Source organism: Lactuca saligna, chromosome 2 (assembly GCF_052625555.1).
Source record: "Lactuca saligna cultivar CGN05327 chromosome 2, ASM5262555v1, whole genome shotgun sequence".
NCBI lineage: Eukaryota > Viridiplantae > Streptophyta > Magnoliopsida > Asterales > Asteraceae > Lactuca > Lactuca saligna.
In genome coordinates this window covers 45,706,734-45,717,510 of record NC_136418.1, presented here as the reverse complement: position 1 = coordinate 45,717,510, position 10,777 = coordinate 45,706,734, and the positions used below count along the sequence as shown (strand labels likewise).

The window sequence follows — 10,777 nt, the reverse complement described above, 5'->3', positions numbered from 1 at the left end:
GATATTTAAGGTTCACCCTTATTTTCTATCCTTTTTAATTTGATTAGTTTTGTACCTCATTAGTGAATTCTTTTAATAGTATAGCCAACTTCACTACAAGTGTTAAAGGTTATATTGATGGCCATTGAAATTTTGTAAATGAGGTCATTTATACTTTTAAATAAAAAATAGTTAGATATGTCGAATATAAAATAATTATAAAAACATGTTGTATTGAATTGTTTATAACCAATTATAGCTGTTTATTTAAAAACCATTATGTGAATGTGTTTGACAACAATAGTTTTTGTATAATGGTTAATTCACGTAAAATTCAAATTCTTTCACTATTTTAGATCTTTAAATATTAAAAAAGCATGCCTAGTTCAAAGATGATGGTTGATACGTGGGTCAAGAATTTCATAAATTTTAATTTATCCTTTTATCTATTTTATATAAGTTCGTTTATTTGAACTTAACTTAAATCAACAAAATAGTATACAACTCTATATGGTTTTACTATAGAACATAATTTCTACATTAATAAGATAAAGAATACCACGTATACATAATAATTTGTTTTTATAAGTTACTGCATAGAAAAGAAACAAAAAACTTTGTAAGATACATCCACAAAAGCAAATATTTAAAGTATCCTACTATGGATCATGAAACTCAACAGGAGACAACAACCATTGATGACCATTATACCCTCCATATTGCTAGAACAAATCTGGGATATAGCAAACATAATGCACCTGAACCGAAACAACTATTATAGACCATTACATCGCCCAATCTTTAATAGCAGACGAAGAAGGGAAAAACAACATTTCTTCCGGGCATACATTCTTCCACAATAAATGATGTAAAAACACTAATTTCAATAAATATTTAAAAAAAAACGCAAGCCACAATAGATGCCTACAGATATAGAAAAAATGTCATTGCCCCTACCCCTCCAACAACCCCCTGTAAAAATTTTCTCTTACGCCATACGCTTGAGATTATTATTTTCAATGATTCAAAAAACATAGCCAATAAGATAAAATATCACAAAAGCAATTAGCAAGAAAAACATATGTCCACTAACCTGTAGAAGTTCAAGAGGCTACATCAGTCCTTGTAATAACTTCCTCATTATTTCTATTCATATCCATCTGCAATAACCAAAAGACTAAATAAAAAGGTGAAAACTATTAAAGTCAAAACATTTTATAGTCAAAATCCTACAAGAAGCATAAATGAATCAATGGAGAAAATATGGCTAAAACAAATATAAGGGGGTGTTTGGATAGGAAAAAAAGAGGTGCTTATTACTTATTCCCACAATAAGCTAATTTGAGAGTTTGGATAAAATTCAGCTTATTAGGCTAAATAAGCTAATTTTAATAAGCATCCCTCCCCATGCTTATTGCTTATTGCTTATTCCCACCACAAATAAGCTATAAGCAATAAGCTAAAAATCTAATCCAAACACCCCCTAAATATAACTTCCCGCCATTTTCTTTAACCTAATGAGGAAACAACTTAATACAATAAGATGTTTCTTTTTGGCTTAATGCAAAAAGGACTCAAACACCTCATCATGTATCTTAACGGAATTACAATTTTCTAAAACTTTTATCAGGCATATTAATTGACCAAAAGGTTAAAAATTTCAAAAATATGTTAAATATAGAATTAAGTAAGGGTTAATAACAGAAGAAGAAAATTAGCTTACAGAGAGTTAATTTTATATAACTGTCCCATTTCTATTTGTATAGCTTTAAAATTACCAAAATTACCCCTATTTAGCATCCTGAGTTTATTGATAACATTAGACTTGTGAGAACATTAGATGCATGATATTTCTCAAAAAATTAGTTCTGAAAGTACCTTTACAAAATTGACAAGTTATGGGATTGTGAAGCTCTTCTACACAATCCCCCGAAAAGCACCATATTCAAAAGGGGATATATGATAATTTGAGAACTCATAGCAAGAATGAAAGGCAAGCCAATTGGGAGTCATTTGGTGAGGGTATCCCATTTTGAGATCAAGTTGAAGAATTTCAGCCCTGTACCTGTGAGAAGTAAGCCAATATTGTAACATTCGACCATTCCTGCAAAAAAAAGAAACATAAAGTTAGCAATGGAATCACACAAGCATTCCTACTTTCATTTTTGTTTTGTACACATCTACACACATACATAATTATCCTCATCCTCAATTTGATTATGAACCAATCGATACAAGAAGATACATGAAAAGGTAAAGAACAATACTCCATAAAAAGGTCAAAAATCTACATCAAATATGATAAAAAAAATATAATTTAACTGAGGAACTTATGAGAAAAAAAATATGGTTTACTTATGCTTACTCATTTTTCTACAAGAAGAATTATCCCCTTTACTAATCAATAATAAATTACAATAAAGAAAACCCAAACATTAAACAAAGTTAAATGAAAAAAATATAAATTTGGCTGTAGATTATGGTAGTGCATAGACATCTGCCGTACTCTACTTCAAATTAACAAATGATAATCATAAAGATCATTTTGGAAGGAGAATATCATAAGCGTTTTAAAGAAAGAAAGAAAAAACTTACATCTTTCGAAAATCGTTATTATCCATGTTAGAAACAAAAAAAAAACCAAACTAATAACTTTGTGAGGAAATACATCAAACATTTTATGTGCAAACACCTTTAGTTCTAAACCTTTCGCATGTATGGTATGTGTATGTGTAGACATAAAAAACAGAGAAATCTATGTCTGGTGTATAAATTCATGACTCTTACCTTCCCGCCGATCTCCAGAGGGGAGTAATGGCTTTTTGCAAAAAGATTCACAATTAAGAGTACTCACAAATGTAAAAATCATGAACCTATGACAACAAAATTGGAGGAGAGAAACATGGTACCTAAAGAGAGAAGAGAAAGGGGGCTCTAGTGGTGGTTACCAATGGCGGTGAAATAACACAATAGGTGCTGTCGTGCAGCGGATTGTGGTGGTTGAAAATGGAAAAAGGCAATGGTGTATGGGTGTTCGTTGTGTTGTTTGTACGTATAGCGAGACGGATGTGGAGAATAGAGAGAGGGTGAATGGTTATGTTTATACGTGGATTGTGTGTGGTGGGCAAGCTGCAACGATTATGAAGTAGAAATGGTTTATGTTTGGGGGCTAGGGTTTTTAAAGTGATTGTTGATGAGATTCAATTTAAATTTTGAATCAAGGGGTGTTTGGCTTAGCTTTCACAACCAAAAGTCATTTTGGAAAAGAAAAAAAAGCAAAAGATATTTGACAAACTAGTTTTAAAAACCACTTTTGAAGTTTTTACATAAGGAAAATGAACTTTTTGGAAAAGTCAGGAAATACTGACTTTTTGTAATTTTTCCAAAGTGGACTTTTGGGGTTTAAAAAGCTAAGCCAAACACCCCCCAAATAAGGGTTGAACGAAGATTACGGCGGAGATTATGGGATGACGATGGAAACAGGTGAGATAAGTAGAAGGTAACTGATTTCAACTTATAACTTTTGACTTATTCTTCTGTTTCGTTAGATATGATCTAATTTTTTTGCAGCAAAAACAGATTGTAAATATAGTATAATGATTTGTACCTCTTAAAATTCAGCATTTGGTGGTAAATGCTTTTATATATATATATATATATATATATATATATATATATATATATATATATATATATATATATATATATATATATATATATGTCCGTGTGTGTATGGAAAAGTGAATATGGAGCTGTAATATATCCTAGGGATGACAATCCCAAACAAACCCAACAAATAGTACGTTAGGTTGACATTTTGAACCCATTTAATTAAATGAGTTAAACCGTCTAACTCGATTAGTTAAATGGATTGGGTTAGGGTTGAAATCCGTAACTCGTTTACAACCCGCCAACCCATTTAAATTTTTTAAATATTTATGTAATATTATTATCGAGTTGATCATTATATGTTATTATCTTTTATTTATTAAAAACTATGGCTCGACAACCGTTACTGGAATTTGAGTTGGTAAAAGTATTAGTCGAGTTGCGTATAATTTAGAAATTAAATATTTATAATGTTATGGTTGTAAACACTTATTTGTGTTTGTGTTATGGACCTATAAAGTTATTGTTTTATATTTTTGAAACCTGAACAATTATTATAGCTTTTCAATTGTATGTAATTTTATTTGATGCAATTTTTTTTATTTTTAAGGAGTTTATTTGTGAAATTTTAAATAGGTCAACCTAGGTTTAATAATAAATTGGTTGGGTAAACAATAAGCAGGTCAATCCGATTTCAACATATTTACCCAAAAGGTTGGGTAGGGTTGGGAATTCTCAACCCATTTCCTTAAACAGGTTATGTTGGGTAGTGATTTTCAATCCATTTAATTAAACCGGTCAACCATTTATGACCCAACCTAACCCATCATGGCAGCTCATTCAACCGTTCAACTAGGCATTCCATTTATTTTTACAAAAACTACTTACTGCAAGACTCATTCAAATTAGGTTGACTAATTCAAATTGCATTCCCCATTTTCCTTAATCAAATCCAACACTACACCATCATTCATCTCTATTTAATCAACCATTGATTTTTTTTGCCTTCGACCATCTGTCGCCAATATTCATCACCCTCTCCAAGAGCAACCCTAATCTAATTCTACCTTAGCAATGTTCACAAGCATCTATCACCACCATCACCATCACTACTGGAAATATAGGTATCAGCGACGAACATTTCCATCGGAAATCCGTCGCTAAAGGCCATAGCGCCGGATCAGCAACGAAAAATAACCGACGAAAAAACCTTGCTCGCTAATGGTTAGCGATGGATTTAGCGACGGATTTAGTGAGGGATCAGCGACGGATTGGGCTGTCGCAAAAACACATTGGGATCAAGTCGATTTTGTCGTAGATCCGTTGGTAATTGTTGTCACTAATCCGTCGCTATTACCAGTAATTGAGCAATTTTTCTATATATTTAATAATAGTCACTAATGTCATTAGCAATGGTGTATTAGATGTCGAAACTATTACTATTCCATACCCAAATGGCCAAATATCACAAATGAAATTCAAAATTTACAAAGAAATACTAACCATGTTTATACCAAATTAAACATCAAGCCATATCATTCTATTAATAGCAACATACTTTCAACGCGAATAAAAATCTAGCAACATACTTTCAAATTGAATAATGAAGCTATCAATAATTAATAGCAATGTACAATTTACACAATTGGTAAAGGTTTTTGTTATGAGAAATAATTATGCACTATTATTTTGATTATTTCAAAAGGGAGTAATAAAATGTTTTATTGTGATCAGAAGCTGCAGTTGCGAAGTCCTGTAAATATTCCCATAATTAGAAATAGTATAAAAAAGTTATACTAAAAAACATAAAAATAAATTTGGGAAATTTCAGTACCATAAACATGCTTTTCCATCCACTTTTGACATAAGTGACAAGCCAGACGATCATATGCTACTGGCTGTAAAAGAACGAAAAAAGTAAATGTTTTATAAAGTAAAATCATAGGCAAAAAGTATTTAACATCATCAAAAGGTCTAGTTAAGGATATATTTATGTTTTTTTTCACATTAAGTGCTTTAAAGACATAGTGTTTGATGAAGATGCAATTGTATAACCAAACACTTTCATTTCAAAGACAATAACGTTTTATGTTACAAGATCTTCATAATCTGCAAAAAAGTAAATAAATAAATAAATAAAATTAAAAATTAAAAATTAAAAATTAAAATAAATCTTAATTGTTGTAATTTAGTGGTGATATAGATGTCATTCGGCATAAGTCGAGTATATTTCAATTCAGAACATAATACAATATTACCATGTACATAATATTTGCTACCACTAAAACAACTGATGAAAGTTCATGCCTTCTTTTTATGGGTTGAAATGTAACCACGAATATTCATGTTAACTTAAACCTATCTTAGTGGGAAAAAACCAGCATGCACTACCCTAAACATCCACTTGAGTTGTTTGGCCGCCTTGCTGTTGGCTTCCATACTTCCTTGCTGAAATTATATTGGTGTAACACCCTGAATTCAGAAGGCCGGAATAGAGAAGAAAACCTCAAATGAGGAAGTGAATCGTCGAGTAGATGGGTGACTCGACGAGTAGGAGCGCGATTTGGTCGCGAGTTTAGTGACCTACTCGACGAGTCAGAAGACTGACTCGGCGAGTTGGCCAGGTTTGGGGAAAACCCTAAATGTGGGCCTTGTACCCTATATAAGGGACATTATAGCCTTCATCAGCCCCCTTGATACTCTCTCAAGTCCAAAACTAAAACCCTAGAGCCTCCCTTGAGTTCTGAGTCATTTTGAGAGTGTTGGAGCATTCTTGAAGCTTGGAGGAACAAGAAGAAGGTTGGAGGTTCAAGGAGGAAGGAGTAGATCCAAAAGAATCACTCCATTTGCTGCTCATTTTTGGTAATCAAGTTCCTTCCTTGACTTCTAGTTTGTTAGATCTCTTTATGTCTCTTTTTATGAAGTTTATGGACCAAGGGTGATTTCTTGTGGGATTTGGACGTCCCCAAGCCAGATCCTTTCAGATCTAGGAGTGTCTTGAGTAGTAAAAGCATAAAGGTGGAAGCTCTATGCCATTAGAACTCCCCATGCAAAGTTTAAGGAGTTGTTTTGGCCTTTTGAGCAAAAGGGGCCATGTATGGGTGCAAAGGTAGTGGCTTTGTCATTTTGTGGTGATATCCTGATCCTAGGAGCCTGGATCTGGGTCTTGGATGCCTTGAGCTTTTTTGAAATCGTCTGAATAGAGTTGGACATAGAGAGACTCGGCGAGTCACTGGTGGGACTCGGCGAGTCAGGCCAGTTATTGCCCTAAAAGCCTTCTATTAAAGGGTATGAGTTGAATGGTTAGGGAATCAGCCAGTATGAGTCCATAATGGTCATGAAGTTCATCGTACTCGACGATTTCAAGGAATAACTCGTCAAGTCTACGACAATCTCCTTAGTTTATGAAGTTAGACTCGACGACTTGTTCATACAACTTAGCGAGTCACAGCCTAGACACATTCTTATGTGGATGATGAACTCGACGAGTTCAAGATCGAACTTGGCGAGTCGGATGAAGATGGTCCCAATTGTGTGGTTAAAGGAGAGCCCGTCAAGTTCTTGCTAGACTCGACGAGTGGAGTCGGGGTTGTATGGGGTTGGAGGAATATGGACTCTACGATTTGGTAGATCAACTCGGCGAGTCAAGTCAACTGGAGGTTGACTTTGACCAAGTTTGACCTGGGTTGAATTTTGGGTATATTGTGGTCTAAATGTTATTTTGGGTATTGATAGTTCAGGAAGCCAAAGGGTTAGCGGTTCAGAAGTTTCCGGTTAGCAGACAAAAGTGTTCAGCAAAAGTGTTCAGCAGTGCGAGTTGAGTCTCCTCACTATGTGCATGGGTGTATGGCCACAATGTCGGCCCATACTACTGAAAACAGAGGATCCGTACTCAATTCAAGAGGGTCCGAGATAAAACCAAGGAACTTGTAATGTGTGTGTGTGCGATCCCTCAGCAGTGATGTGTATTTTGATGATTGTTATGACATGTTTTCAGCATGTTGACGTTGCTTGAGAGATCAGTGGATGGACCAGGTACCAGAGAGGGATCAGGCTCGGGTTCAGGAACCGAGCAGCACGAGGAGCAGATGAGGGAGTTTGTATCAGCTGAGATTACACGTAGTATTCTAGACCAGACTCCTGTGATCTTTGGCATAGTCAAGGAGGGCATACTGGAGATTTTGGATGAAAGGCTTGGAGCCTTCCGCACTGAGATGATAGCCATGATGGGAGCGCATACATTGACATTTTTGGAGTTCAGAGCTTGTGGGGCTCCAGATTACCATGGGGCTAGGGACCCCATTGCTAGTGGCAGATGGTTGGCTGATGTCGCCAATGCTTTTCGTTCTAGCCGGTGTCCTAAGGGGGAAAAGGTTCGCCTTGCCACCTGTCTTTTGAAGGATAGAGTGCAGGATTGGTGGGAGGAGGTTGGTCATGCTATCAGGGATGATTCCACGTTAGGCGCGATGACATGGAGCGATTTCTCGGATAGGTTCAAGGCCGAGTTTGCACTGGCGATTGAGGTGCAACAGTTAGCCCGAGAGTTTCAAGATTTACGGTAGACTGCTGAGACAGTGGTGGAGATCACCGCCAAGTTTAGCGAGAGAGCCCTTCTGGTTCCGCAGTATGTGGCGGATGAGGAGATGAAGAAGGCTCGGTACCACTAGATGCTAAGGAGCGATATCAGTCAGTTTGTGAGTCGGTCCAGCTGCAAGACACTGGAAGACATGATCGCTCGGGCCAGAGAAAGAGAGATTGATCTTGAGACATAGAAGAATATGAAGTTGGCAGAGGTTCAGATATTTGTGGGATGGGGCAAGAGGCCCAAGACATCAGATTCTGGCTTGAGAGGTCCTGTGGACCGGAGCTGCTGTGGCAAGTACAGCAGGATGCACGAGGGTGTGTGTAGGAGTGGCAGCGGTGGTGATTATGGCTGCCTCAGGTGCGGCCGGGTTGGTCATTTTAGCAGGGATTTTACTACTACCACCACCCAAGGATTAGACCTGATATGTTTCCATTGCAATCAGAGGGGCCTCAAGAAGGCCCAATGTCCGAGTTTGCATTCAGCAGGACAGGTGATAACACCTGCCCCTGCAACCTTGAGGATCACCGACGGTCGTCAAGGCCGGGCTGAGGCGCCAGCAGCGAGGAGCAGGGCGTATCAGTTGGTTTCAGAGGAGGCAGGAGCAACCCGATGTGTCAGGTGCGTATCTTTCATTTCTCTATCAGCTAATGTTATGATTTTATTATTATGGTTCTGCATCAGTAATGATAATGATATTTCGCAATATTGTGGCCTGCTTGTGATTGAGTTATATGCCATCAGCATACCTACCCTGGATTTTAAAATGATAGTTAGAGGTCAATTCTTTTAGAGCAGGTTACTCAGGATGCAGTAACTGTAGCATGCAAGTGTGGCACTCGTTAGTGTCTTGCTAGTTTTCGGGAATGGTATCGTTAGGAATAGATCAGTTAGATCACCATCTGTAGTAAGCATGGGTTTTCAGCAGAGTGGTCAGGGGATGGTAAGGAGAATTAGGAATTATTCCAAGTTGTGAGTTGTGAGGAGCTAGTCAAGTCGAAGTAGGGGAGATCCACCCGAGTGGCTAAGGGCAGGAGTAAGTGCAAGACTGGGATGGTTTCGTAGTCTTGGTGAGGAAGAAGGCAGTTCAACTGGCTATTTGGATTGAGGAGCATGTAAGTTGGGAGTTCGGGAAACATTACAACCTTGAGTTCGTGTATTCGCTATTAGTTGATGACTGGTTCGGGGAAACCAGGTCTGAGAGCTTCCAGCAGGATGCGAGTTTAGTCAAGATATAAGACTGCGGGATAGCTACAACATTCTAGCGAGTCAGTGAGAGAAGTGTTGTAAGACTGTGGGTAAGTTGTAGCATTCATTAGCATCCTAGTTAGCGGAGTGTGGGCGGGGGCCCGTATCTCCTAGTTCGCGGAGTGTGGGCAAGGGCCAGTATCTCCAGATTAGCATGATAAGAATCAGGAGGGATAGCAAGATGAGATTATAGGAGGAGTGGGCCTCCGTAGACCTGGATAGGTGAGACCGGTAGGAGAGGCCGCTGCGAAGTATAGTTTAGGTGAGACCCGTAGGCGAGGCACGTGTACTTATGGCAGTAAGTGGGACCTGGTAGAGACCTTAGGGTAAGGTAAGGGATCAAGGATCCCAGATCTTCTATAGACAAAGCGGCTAGGTTGGAAGAGCAGTTCAGGTAGTCGCAGAATCCTCATAAGTCACTGAGAGCGGCTGAGGGTTGTTCTTGCGTGCGGTGACCGGTAGGGGACCGATATTTCGGGTAATGGTAGATCAGTTGGGACTAGAGTGGTCTTTGTTCATCTGAAAGGAAGATGGGAGTCGGTAGGACTTCAGACAGGAATGATGATAAGGTATTTGGTGCAAAAAGTAGTGAGCTGATCGGGTGATGCTAAGTTGCTCACCGCGGAATCAAATAATTTCAGAGTATATGATATGGCTCTGTGATGTAGCTCTTGTCTGAGCCTCAACCATAGCCGAGAGGGACCTGCAACTCGAAGGATGGTCTGAAATTACACGCTGGGTGGAGTTTTCAGTATTGGAGCATCATATGAGGGGTTATTTCGTGAGTACTGGTGTGATGGCCGACACTGGGAGTGTCCAGGATTGTGATTTTAGCAGAAGATTTGTTCCTGATGGAGATCGGAAAGATTGTTGCTTATAAGAAGTTGCCTTGGGAGGACCAGTGTTAGTGCAAGGAAAAGGGGTGAACCAATTGTGTATCAGTGTAAGTGTGTTGGGAGTACCGGTAGGGCTACCGGTTGGGTAAGAGTGTTGTACTCGAAGGTAGTAGTGATCGGATTATTCTGAGGCTGACGTTTTCCAGGATTAGATCAGATAGACGAAGTGTGTACCTAGTGGTAAAGTGGTAAGTCGATTGTAAGGTAGTAGATCGTGGCGGACTTCGAGGATGAAGTCTACATTAACTGGGGGAGAGTTGTAACACCCTGAATTCAGAAGGCCGGAATAGAGAAGAAAACCTCAAATGAGGAAGTGACTCATCGAGTAGATGGGTGACTCGACGAGTAGGAGCGCGATTTGGTCGCGAGTTTAGTTACATACTCGACGAGTCAGAAGACTGACTCAGCGAGTTGGCCAGGTTTGGGGACCCTAAATGTGGACCTTGTACCCTATTTAAGGAAC

The 10,777-nt window shown here is 38.2% G+C and overlaps 1 long non-coding RNA gene across 2 annotated transcripts; it reads right to left on the bottom strand.

Annotated features, from left to right (window-relative positions):
• Nucleotides 1-523: 523 nt before the first annotated feature.
• LOC145030924 (uncharacterized) lies at nucleotides 524-3,140 on the bottom strand. 2 transcript variants are annotated; one of them, XR_013676740.1, is made up of 3 exons: nucleotides 2,889-3,140; nucleotides 1,858-2,083; nucleotides 524-1,156 (listed from the first exon to the last, which is right to left on the bottom strand). It is a non-coding gene; the product is annotated as an uncharacterized LOC145030924 (long non-coding RNA). The 2 variants fall into 2 exon arrangements; XR_013676739.1 differs by having other exon boundaries at nucleotides 524-1,139.
• Nucleotides 3,141-10,777: the final 7,637 nt, after the last annotated feature.